General features: G+C 49.9%; 1 protein-coding gene across 1 annotated transcript in view; it reads right to left on the bottom strand.

The window, feature by feature from the left end:
• The window catches only part of NPFFR1 (neuropeptide FF receptor 1), a 35,522-nt gene that overhangs the window by 17,232 nt on the left and 5,576 nt on the right, over positions 1–12,714 (bottom strand).

The following is a 12,714-nucleotide window of genomic DNA, read 5'->3' as shown; positions in this document are numbered from 1 at the left end:
AATGGGAGGCACTGAAGGAGCTTGAAGGAATGGAGGAGAGAGAGGTCAGGGTATTCATCTCCTCACTCCGTCCCTGCCTGGACCAGGTCTCCTGTGGGACTGTCTTTATGGGCACAGCTCCTGCTGGGTGACTCCTCTCCCATGGCGCCAGCTCTTGCAGAGCCGCAGTGACACCGTTGCCTCTCTGCACTGACCGCTTCCTGTGACTGCCAGTCGCTGGGTGCGTCACCATCCCATGCTGGTTCTCTTGCCTTCCCCTGCCCAATGTAAAGTCTCTCTATTAAACTCTCTTCTGTTAAACCCTTTCTGAGTGCACCACTTGTTTTCTTCTGGGATCCTAACTATGAGACCCTCAAAATCTTTGATGTCCCTCCTCATCATCTCCACAGAACTTTAGTTGGGGAGGCAAGAAGGCAGTAGAGGGAGAGAGAACGAAAGGGGACTCTGAACCAGGGCTGAGGATCAAAGAAGGCACACGTTAAATTCTCCGGAAGACCATCCAAAGCCAAGGCCACCACCCACCCTTTACCTCCTCCCATGGTGGTATCAGCTGCCTCATTTGCACAGCATTTAACAAAGCGCTTCCGTGTCTATTATTTGATCTAACCCTCCCCATTACCCCATGAGGTAAACAGGTTAGGTATTAGCCCCATTTGAAATGGGAGAACTGGGATCAGAGGGGTTCCCAGACTCGCTCAAGGGGGCACAGGTGCCTGCAACAGAGTTGGCCCTGCTCTGTGTGTCTCTAATTCATCCCAGGCTTCAGTGTGTGTCTCTCTAGACACGTATGGAAGGGAGCGGCTGAGTGTCCAACCACAGCTCTTCTGGGAAGTCATTAGTTATGGTGACTCATGATGTCATCTTGTAAACTCTCCTCCTGCCTTCCTCTGGGATTGAATGTGGCCTGTTCCAGGAGATGAGGAGTCTTTGGGGGAATCTTCTGTTTTATCCAGAGCTCAGCCACTGGCCTGGAGGCCGGCCAGAGGCTTGGGACCTGGAGGCTAGAAAGACCCTGGGGGAGCACAGGCCGGTGACCTGGCACAGTGGGGGCCACAGGGACCAGCAGGTGCAGCGGGGCACTCGGGAGGGGCTGGAGGGACTGCCGGTGGCGGGGGAGAAACTGGAAGATTTGGGTGCACAGTGAGAAGAGGAAATGATATTCCCCTGCTTAGGCCCTCCGGGGGCATCCAGTTGTACCCAAACATCTTTATTTTAATATGTCAAACATGTACAAGAGAGAATGTAATAGTGAATATATACAAGAGTATATAGTTTAACGAACCATGACAAGAGAGAAGAGTATAAAGAAACCCCATGTATACATCATCCACCTTCAACAATTAACATCTCAAGGCCAATTTTGTTTCATCCATACCCACACCTCTCTTTGGATTATTCTGAGGCACAATCACATCACTTCCTTTCATTCATAAATATTTCAGATTGTATCTCTAAAAATTAGGACTCAAGAAAAATCCATAACCCAGTATCATTATCACACCTAACAAAATTAACCATTATGTCACAATATTATCAATTATCCAGCATTCAAAATTCCCTCATTGTTACAGAATTTTTAAAATAATTGGTTTGTTTGAGTGATGATCCAAACAAGGTTTCTGTTTCTATTCCGTATTATGTGGTGAACCACCCCAAAATCTAGTGACATGGCACTGTGGCTTAGTAATCTGAGTGGCCCTTCTGCAGGTCTCTCTCGGGATCACTCATGCAGCTGTGGTCATCTGATGGCTCAGCTGGGGTTGGCAGGTCCAAGATGACCTCCCTCACATGGGTGGTGGTTGGTGCTATGGTGTCTTAGTTCTCCTCCATGTGGCCTCTCATCTTCCAAGAGGCTAGACTGGGCTTTTTCATGAGAGGCTAGCTTGGTGGTCTCAGGGTTCCAAGACAACAAGGGAAGAAGCCACAGGCTTCTTAAGATCTAAGCTCCAGAATTTTCATATCATCACTTCTGCCACATTCTGTTGGCCAAGGCAAGTCACAAAGTCAGCCCAGATTCAAGCCAAAGGAGAAACATTTTCCACCTCTTGATAGAAGGAGTGGCAACATTACCTTGCAAAAGGGGTGTGGAGCAGGAATCGTGATTCATGGAGGTCTGTTATTGTAAAATCTATCACCATCTCCACATTGCATTTGGTTAATGTGGCTCTTAAGTCTCTCTTAGTTTCTAGGTTTTCCCTCTGTTTCTTTTTGGCCCCCTGCAATTTATTTGTCATATAAATGTCTGCGTCATTTGTCTGTAGAATTTCTCACAGACTGGATTTTGCTGATTGTTCCCTCTTGATGTAATTTTACACGTTCTACTCTCTGTCCCCTGTATTTCCTATAAATGATAATTAGATCTAGAGGCTTGATCTGATTATGTCTGGTGGTCTCTCTCTCTCTCTCTATTTTTTTTTTTTTTTTTTTGGCCACGCGACTTGCAGAATCCTGGGCTGCGGCAGTGAAAGCCCGGAATCCTAACCACTAGGCCACCTGGTGGTCTCTTTCTTAACGCTAAGGTTGATCAGTGGGCTTAGGTGATGTCAGCCTGATCCCTTCACTGTCAAGTTCCCCATTAGCTTTTCACCAATGTTTTCAGCAGGAGCCACTAACAATTATTGCCTAGACTCCTCATCGCATCTCGAATACAATCCAAACTCTTTACTGCATGGTCTGATTCCTGTTGTCATCACTGGCCTCACTCCCTGCTACTCTCCCCTTTGCCCTTTGTGCTCTGGTCACCTCGTGATGCCTCCAACACATTCTTGCTCTTTCCAATCTCAATGCCTTTATCTCTTCCTATTCCCTCTGCCTCTTCCCCTCCTTTAGCTTTCAATTAAACGTTGTCTTTCGGAGAAGCCTGTACCTGATTACTCTATTTAGTTTAGGTGCCCCACTATTATCTCTCACAGCATCCTGCTTATTTTCTTCAATCTGCCAATATTTTATTTCTTTCCAGGTTTACTGGTTTTTTTCCTCCACCTTTGAAAGTCAGGTCCTGGAGAGCAGGGATCTTCACTCTTTCATTGGTGGTCATATCCCCAGCATCTCATCAGGGCCTGACAATTGTAAATGGTTGTTGAATGGATAAATATTTGTATGAGGAGAAAAAGGAAAGAAAGACAAATCCCGACATCAGGTGACAGGGTCCTGCTCAAGGCTGGCATTTCTGGTGTTGGAAGGCCTTCTCCAGGGTCCTCTGGAAAGAACCCCCATCACAGAGTCTGATGGGAGCCTCCCTAGATAGCTCACCCTTTCTGAGCCTCAAAATCAACCCGCATGACTTGGGGAAATCTGTGGGTGTGGATGGGTAGAGGAAACTGCCAGAACCTGCCCAGCTAAACTCTAGTCTGCCTGTTTCCCCACTGCCTTTCATTCGGCCCTGAGAAGTGTCTGGGAGCAACCCTGCCCATCCCTGGACCCTCGGCTGAGCCTGAGCATCAGTCTCTATACTTAGGCCAGTTTCCGGCATTTATTCTCAAGGAGGAAAAACTGCTTCCTATTCCTGGCAACTCCCCTGGCCTGTGGTGAGATGGGTTGGAGGCAGGCAGGCCTCCCACCCTACCTGGGCCCCAAGCCAGCAGCCGGAGACCTCATTAACACCTGGACTCGTCCTTCCTGGGATCTGCCTGGTGCCCTTGTGGATACACTACAGCCTGTGAAAATTTCATCTGCTGAACCCAATTAAGCCATTCCTCTACTCGGGGAGCTTCCTGGAGGTCTCAGGGTATAATAATGGTTATCTCCAGGGCATTCTGATGATCTGAGAGATCAAGCTGTGAGCCACTGAAAGTCTGGGGCCAGAGAGAAGATGGGGGTGTGCTGGTTCTCAGTGTGTGGTCCCCGGCCAGCAGCATCAGCTTCTCCTGGTACTTGCTAGAAATGCAGATTCTCAGGAATCACCCCCGATCTAGGGAACCAGAAACCCCAGGGAACCAGAAACCAGGTATCTCTGGTTTAACGCATCCTCCAGGTGACTCTGATGGACACTCCAGTCTGGGAACCACAGGTAAAGGAGTTGGACCAAAGACCCTGAAGGTAGTGGATGCACACAGACTGGGAAATCCCAGCTCTCCTGCCTGGTGACTTCAGGCAATAGATGGAATATCTGTGTCCCCTCAAAATTCATATGCTATAACCTTTTCCCCAGTGTGATGGTATTTGGAAGTAGGGCCTTTGGGAGGTATAGTTGACCCTTGAACAACACGTGGGGTGGTTAGGGGCTCGGACCCCTGTGCAGTCGAAAATCCGAATATAACTTTACAGTCAGCCCTCCGTATCCACATCCATGGATTCAACGAGCCGCAGATCGTTCAGTATGGTAGTACGCATCTACTGAAAAAAAAAATCTGGGTATAAGTGGACTAACGCAGTTCAGACCCGTGTTTTTCAAGGGTCAACTGTAATTAGGTCATGAGGGAAAGCTCTCATGAATGGGATTAGCGCCTTTGTAAAAGAGACCTCAGAGAGTTCCCTTGCCCCTTCCACCACCTGAGGACACAGGGAGCCCATGTGTGAACTAAGAAGCGGGTCCTCACCAGACACTGGATTTGCACCTTGATCTTGGACTTCCCAACCTCCAGAACTGTAAGAAGTAAATTTCAGTTGTTTATAAGCCACCCAGTCTATGGTATTTTGTTACAGCAGCCCAAGCTGACTAAGACATCTCCTCATCTATGTGGGAACTTATTGTTCTCAGCTTTGAAGTGGAAACACACAATTCCTGGCTATGACCTCGGGTAAGTCATCTCCTCTCTGGAAACCAAAGTCTTCACTGGCAAAATGGAGATAAGCTCACACTTACTGAAAAGAGTGAGATAACGTATGAAGAGAACTCGGCAAAATGTGGGACACATGGCACTCAATACGTGTTAGCCCAGCAGCAGCCCTACTGACAGTATTAAACTGCACAATGAATCTGAGCATGATACTTTTATAATACTTTTAGTGTGGGCCTCCCTGCAAAGCCTGAAAGATGCATGAGAGATAAATCAACACCAAAATGAAGTTCCTGAGCACAGAATCCGTCTGGGTACTCCTCTGAGTTCACAGCTCTCCCACTAATACCTTCATCGTTATAGCCACCTGCTTGTCTGCCCTGGTACCACCACCTGGGAGCTCAGCCCCAGACTAGAGACCTGGGTTCACCATTCAGCACCCACTTCCCAAGAGCCTCCTGGGTGAACACAGCCTGGGCCGTGAGCCACTGGAGACCCACAGAAGAACACAGCACAACACAGTACAAGTGACTAATGAACACATGAGACAAAAAAGTTCGTTTGTAATCAAAGAAATGCAATTTTAAAAGAACACAGGGGTAAGCTTTCCATCAATCAGGTTCACAGAAAGGAAAAGCGCTCAGTGACGCCAGAGAGTGGCTGTGTGCTGCGGGGCGTGGGAGAGACACCCATTGCTCAGCCTTTGCAACTGGGGCACATCCATTCAGCACCCTGACACCACACCCACACCCGGAGCCAGGCGTTCCACTTCTAGGGATTCACCTAAGGAATAGAACAAGTTCTGATGGTGTGAGGGAAAATACTGGCCAAGGTTGAAATGCTTACAAAATAGTATGTACATGCATTATCAACTGTATTCCGTATAAAAGTGTGTGTGTGTCATTCCAAACAAATGACAAAAAATAAACAAAAAAATGTCAACAGTGTATATTCACAGCGGGTGTTTTAAGTGACTCTTATTTTCCTTTTCACTAACCTGAGTTTTAACCCTTCTAATCAGAAGGAAGCTCTGATAAATATGATTAAAATACTCACTACATCAGTGGGTCTCAACTCTGACAGTGTCTCTGGCAGCATTTCTGGGGGCACGGAAAAGCAGAGCCCACCTGGACTTCCAAGAAGCTTCTGTGTCCTGCGCTGGAGGGACACCAGCTAGCTTGTTCCTGTCCCCTCCTCTCTCCGGTGACCTTCCCCCGCATGGGCCACTTCCCCACAAGTCACCCACTGCCAGGCAGTGTGAGCAGATATCCTCCCAGCCTCTGGCCTCCCTCTGCCACGGAGCTCCCAGGCCGGGCAGGCAGCTGTGGAGGCTTCCAGGGGCTCTGAGGATGCCGCTAGACTGGGGTTGGGCTGGGACTGGGGCGGGGACTGCTGTCCTCTGCTGTCTCACTGCACAGCATACCACGCAGCCAAGGCCCAGGGTGGAAGGCCTGAGGGGGACCACTGCCCACTGACCCCAGCAGCTCTGCAGGAGGCTGGGCAGACTGCAGTGTCTGTCTGCAAGCCCTCAGAGACCATCCAGATCCTATTTTTGGGCCAGCCACCCAAGAATACCTCCTTCTGCCCTCCAGTCAGTAATCCGGCCAGTCCGTGACCCTTGCTCAATGAGACCTGGTAAGCACACAGCTTCTAGGCCAACTCTGAGTGACGGAAGGTTCTTCCTGTTGTTGAGTTGAGTTGTCTTACTGTAACTTGTCCCCACCTGCCCCAGTTCTGCTCCCTGGAGCCACACAGAACAAGAATGGGCACCTGTCCCCAAGGTCATCCCCCTCTCCCTGCCTTTTTTCCCACCCTGAACATCTCAGTGTCTCTTCAGCAAGCAGGATTCTAGATCCATCTCACTGTCAATCCATTTTGATCTCCCCAGAAACCTTCCTCAAGATTGCAAGCCAGATCTCCCCTATTTGAAATGTACGCAATTGATTTTGGGGGGGATCTAAATTCAGGACTTTGCATTTCACTTCCATTTTCATTTCACTTTCTTGGTTTTGATCCAGCATTCCAGAATGTTAAGATACCCTTCATTTAAATCTTGAACTGTTGCCGTGTGGGTGTTATGGCTCTTATCCACAGATTTGATGAGCATGCCTTTTATTTTCCCTCTAAATTATTTAATGTCATGTCAAGGTCAGAGTCCGAGGGACCTCTAAGCTGCATTAAAGTCTTAATGAAAGCCCCGCCATCAGTCATCCAGCCCCCTTCCCGCAATTCTCCATCAGTTCACAGGGCTCTCGTGAGAGAACTTAGCAGGGTCCTGCTGAAATCTCGTAATTCATCTTTCTACCTCTTGGAAACCCAGTCTGAAAGAGGAAATGTGGTAGGTTTAGCCTGGTCTGTTCTTAGTGAGCACTAATATGTTCCTAATGATCACTACGTTATTTTCTTTCTTTTTGAAAAAGATTGTTTTGTTTTTATAAAAAAACAACGTGCTTACTATAAAGCAGTTCTGAGCACGACGAAAGAAGAGAGTAAAATAAACATCCCTGAAATTTCACACCTAGCGATGACCCCCATGGCCGACGCGTTTGTGATGCTCCCAGACACATCCTAAAGATTCTGGCCGGGTGGACAGTTCCCTGCGCTTCCAGCGCCTCATCAAGCCTGCACCAGGGCTCTCTCTGGTTTGCTTTCTTTGAAGCCACAAACGGGAACAACCTAGAAGTGTGGGACTACAGCCAGTGGAGAGGAACAAAGAGCAGTCAGCTCCCCATCTTGCGTGGCGAAAATCTCAGGTGCATTCTGCACTTTTCTCAGAAGGCGACCAGAGAGAGAGGCCCATACTCTCTATGGGCCCTACTGGCCCATAGCTGAACCCAGCTCGTCCACACAACTGGTTCTGGTTCTTGCCTTTTCTCCCTTTCCCATCTTACTCTCCTGACCTCTGCTTCCAGGCATAAGCTCTCTTAGGGTATGCTTTCAGAAGCAGGAGCGCCCAAAGATGTTAATGACCATCTCTTTGCTTATACTTTACATATACATCCAATAATAAGCCTATGTAATTTTGCATAAAGGGGATCATACTAAACATGTGTTCTAAAACCTGCTTTTTAAAAAATTACTCACAGTAGGCAGCAAACATATTTTCATGCCAGTAAATAAAATCCTAAACACAATTCTTAGTGTCTATACAGCATGCCGTTGCAGGTGTTCTCATCATTTAATTTACTTAATTTATGGACATCTGGATGATTCCCAATTTTGCAGTGTGATGAAAATGCTTGGGCACATATCTTTGCAAGTGTACAGGATGGCATCCTTTGAAAAAAATTCTTAGATGTGTGATTGCTTTATTGTCTCCTAAGTGTTCACTATATGTTTGATAATTTATTCTGGAATTTTAATAGAGGTCAATATCAATCTGAGCAGTTTAGGGTTTTTTTAAATCTACCTTTTCTTCCTTTCTGAAAATCAGGACATTTGCCCATCTTCAGTTTTCTGGCACTTCCTTCATTCTCTGTCATTTCCTCTAAGGCAATAATTATATCTGCAAATGGCTCCAGGTCCCTGGGATGTCATTTGTCTGGGCTTGGATTGTATGTGGCTTGATGCCTTATCCAATCACCTATCTTGGGCTTCAATTTCCTCCTTATGCTCCTCATTCCACCATTTGAAGTAAAACTGCCTGTGCCCTGCGCTGGCTGCTCTCCCTTGTGCGTAAAGGTTACGAGCACCACACGCCCAAGCCCCGAGCAGGTTCATTTGCTATCCTTACACAGACTTTGAAAGCTCTTTGCTCTGTCTTCGCCAGTTTTCCTTGGCTTCTGTTCACTGACACTTCGGTTCTGCATTTCTCATTGTATCTCATTGTATCTCATTTCTCATTGTGTTGTGTGTGTGCACTTTTCAACCCTAGCTCACTGGAAAGCTACAAGTGCAGCTGCACATGATGTTCTGTAAAACTCCCTTTTCTTTCTTGCCAGCAGTGTTTGCAATGCCTTGCTTGCCATTTCTGGGTTTTATTACCTCCTGGAGCAGCCTTCTTTTACAGGTATGATTTTGTTCACATCTTGTCTTATTTTACCCTCACAGCCACTCTGTGAAGCCAGCTGAATGTAAGTTTCTCCATTCAAGAGATGGGTAACCAATAGCACGGAGAGGTTTAGGCAAAACCCCAAAGACACCCAGCAAGCCAGTGGACCAGCCCTCAGTCCTCCAGTTTCTTTGCCCAAGTATGGTTTCCCTTCCCACACTGGCTGAGAGGGGCGTCTGGACCCCCAGCTGGTAAGGCTGGAGGAAGCAGCCTTATGCCTTGGGTCGCTATCCCTTAAAGTCCTGGAGGTCAGGTCCATAGTTCCCTCTCCTTTCTCCTAGGGAGGGAAATTCTGCATTGAGGAGATCTTGTGTAGAATTCCATCTCTGCGACTTTGCCTGCTGGAAGGGATGGCAATTACTCTAAAGCTAATAGGTAAGCTGTCCTCAGCCGGTTTCAAAGGATCCCCTGCCCAGGCAGGAGGGAGCGTCCTATGCACACAGGGACAGAGGCTTCCAGGTTTTTCCCCCCCTCCCTCTCTCTCTCAGTTTCTCACACATACATATTCACGCACACACACTACAGCGCACTCTAGGTCTTTCTCTCCCTCTCTCAACGTGTCTGTCTGTCACACACACACATACACACAGTGTCACAGTGTCGGGCTCTGGACAGCCCCCCATCAGACCCCCAGTCCCTTTCCCCTCTCTTGGCTCACTGCTCCTTAGTCGGTACCCACCCACCCCCAGCCCCAGCCCCAGCCCCGGGGTCACTCACCCTCCATGCTGCCCACTCCGGCCCGCTCTGGGACAGTCACCGACGGGGGGAGGCAGCGGGCCCCTGTGAGCCGGCAGGGGACCGGGGGGCTCCGGCGCTGGGCTGCTGGCGCGCGCCCCAGCCTCTGCGCTTGGCGGTTCTAGCCCAGGGCCCGGCGGAAGCGGGCAGAGGGGCGTGCGCTCGCAGGCCCCAGCCCTGCGCGGGGTCTCGCTCCCCTTGCCGCCCGGAGGCAGCCGGGCAGCGGCCGGTGCTGAAGGCTCCCGAGCAGCGCAGCTACCCTCCCGGCTCTACTGCCCGCTGCCCGCTGCCCGCCCTCCCCGTCCAGAGGGAGGGGGCTCGTGCCGCGCCGCGCCGTCGCCATGGCACCCGGCACACGTTCGCCTGCGCAGCGCCCCCTGCCCGCAGCATGTGTCCGAGCCTGGGCGCCCCGGGTCGCCTCCCAGATGTGACTCCCTCCGCAGGGACGGAGCACACGTCCAAAGTAGAGGACAGCCCACTGACAACTGCAGCCCTGGCAGCGACATCCGACAACTCTGTGTCCCTCTCCCCGTGACTCCCATCCCAGCGCCGCTCGTCGTCCTCGTCTCACCCCAGCCTGACCCCCAGCCACCCAGCCTGGTGTCCAGGACCCTGAGGCCCTCCTGAGAAGGGGATGGAGGCAGCTGTGATACACCGGAGGGCAAGGAGAGCAGGGACAATGTGTCAGTAGATGACCACTGACCCTGGAATTAACTGGCCAGGCGCTCACCAGATGTCTACCCTTGGGCAAGTGTCTTACCTGCACCTGAGCCTCAGTTTCTGCATCTGTGAAATGGCTTTGAGGGAAGTAAATGAGATGACGTCAAAGTTTCTGCCCAGCATGTAGTAGATGCCCAACAAATGGTCCGTTGAGCTGGATAGGAGGCCATCTCCCTCTCACCATTCCAGCCCCTGTCAGGCACCACCGTAGACTTTTGTCACATGAATGATGATCCCAGGTCCCAGGCAGATGGCAGAGAGTGAACGTCCCATTCTTCCCATTACTGGGGATTAGGGGTTTATTCTGGGGGGACTCTGGGGAAACGGTTCCCACCAGGCTTCTTCCTAGTCTCCCTTCTCCCTCTAGCCTGTCCTCTGCCCCAAATGGCTGGCAGAGTCTCAGGACTGGAAGGGCCTTAGAGGTCACTGAGTGTAACCCTGACCTGGGCAGGTGTCCCCATCCTAATGCCCAGCAGTGGGTTCTTCTGCCTTCAGGTCACTCTCTTTTCCCCAGGACAGCCCTTCAGAGAGCTGGAGGGAGGGAGGGCACCCTCTCAAGTCTGCCCTTCTGCAGGTGAAACACCTGAGTTTCTTTGGGCTTTTTGCTTCCTGTGATTTGCCTCAGTTTCATCTGTAAAATGGGGATAATGCCTATCCCCTAGAGTTATTGTGAAGATGAAAGGAGTTCCTCTGTGTAAAGCTCTTGGAATAGTGCCTGGCTCAGAGTAAGAGCTCAATAAAAGTTAGTTACCATATCATTACTATCTTGAGTCCACCTTCCTGTGGAAGTGCTCGCAGTTCTTGAAGTCTCCCTGATAGGACCCAGAGCTGTGACAAGTCACATCAAGCCCCCTTGACCAATGCAGAGTTCAGGACAAGGCTGTAAAATCTGCATAGTCCAGCACTGCCATTTATTGTATGTGAGACTTAGGGAAATTTATATAACCTCTTTGTGCCTCAGTTTCCCTTCATCTAAAAAGTAGGGATGATAATAGTGCCTACCATATAGCAAAGCACTTACAACAGTGTCTAACATAGAAGGTGCTCAATAAATATGAGCTATATTTATGTGGGCACTAGGCTTTGAATAGTTCAGTCTCACCTTTTCTTGGTTCCTCCTTCTTTTTCCCCTCCCTTTCTTCTTTCTTTAGCAGCCACATCATTCTGGTGCATTAACTTAAGCTTGTGGTCAATTCCCCCACCTGGTCTTTTTTATTTAAATCATTCTGGATCACAGAGCCTCTTTTCCTTCCTTCTCCCTCCTCTTCTGCAGACTTCTTTCTTTCACCGTCGGAACCTTTGTACTGTGCCCAAGTACATGTGGAACCATTCAAAACAAACTCAGTGGTCCAGCCTTTGAGGGCCAGGCAGGGCAGTGCCGTGGATAGAAAGACCTGGGTGTGAATTCTGTCTCCACCATTTATTATCTGTGTGGCCCTGCGTAAGTCGCTTAAGCCCTCTAACCTCATTTTCCCCATCTGTAAAATGGGATTTGTCATCTTCTTCTCAAGACTGCTGTGAGGATAAAAAGGCAAGTACCACTGACACAGTGTCCTTCCTTATCCCCAAAGTTATGGGTGGAGGCTACACAGATAGATTGGGTAAAGGTCTTTCTATGAAGATTTAAAAAGTTTCTCCTCTCACTCCTCTCCCTCCTCCAAAGGGCCTCCCGGGAAAGCTGACTGCCACTGCTCTATTTCAGATCATGCCTCCTCCCAGGTTCACCTGCCCGTCAGTCTGGAGTACTGCCCAGCCCCGAACCTTCAGTCAAGCAGGCATCGTCACTCTTCTTTTTTTTTTTTTTTTTTATTACTTATTTATTTATTTATGGCTGTGTTGGGTCTTCGTTTCTGTGCGAGGGCTTTCTCCAGTTGCGGCAAGCGGGGGCCACTCTTCATCGCGGTGCGCGGGCCCTCTCACTATCGTGGGCTCTCTTGTTGCGGAGCACAGGCTCCAGACGCGCAGGCTCAGTAGTTGTGGCTCACGGGCCTAGTTGCTCCGCGGCATGTGGGATCTTCCCAGACCAGGGCTCGAACCCGTGTCCCCAGCATTGGCAGGCAGCAGATTCTCAACCACTGCGCCACCAGGGAAGCCCCGTCACTCTTCTTTTACAGGTGAAGCCACTAAGGTTAATGACTTACCCAATATTACACAGCTGGACAGTGGAGGAAAGAGGCAGAACATTCCTCTGGACCCCTAAGGCATTGGCCCTGCTGCCCCCCACCCCAGCCTACCCTCAAGGTTCTTGGTCCTCTGGGAGCATCTGAGAAACTGTGAGTGCAGTCATCCAGGGCACAGAAGCAATCCCTGTTCATCTCGAGGAGCCCCACCACTTCCTTGCCCTTCAAGGTTTCCCGCTCTGCCCATTCTGGCCAAGCCCTTGGCCTCGCCCCTCATGCTCAGGGGAGCTGCTCCCCATCCCACCCCACCCCCAACAGATGTGGCTGGGTTCAAGTGCTGTGTCCCAGGGAGTCTTTGCACAGACAGCCT

The sequence above is a fragment of the Balaenoptera physalus genome (genome assembly GCF_965194825.1).
Source record: "Balaenoptera physalus genome assembly, chromosome: 14".
Lineage (NCBI taxonomy): Eukaryota > Metazoa > Chordata > Mammalia > Artiodactyla > Balaenopteridae > Balaenoptera > Balaenoptera physalus.
This window is presented reverse-complemented; position numbering and strand designations above follow the sequence as displayed.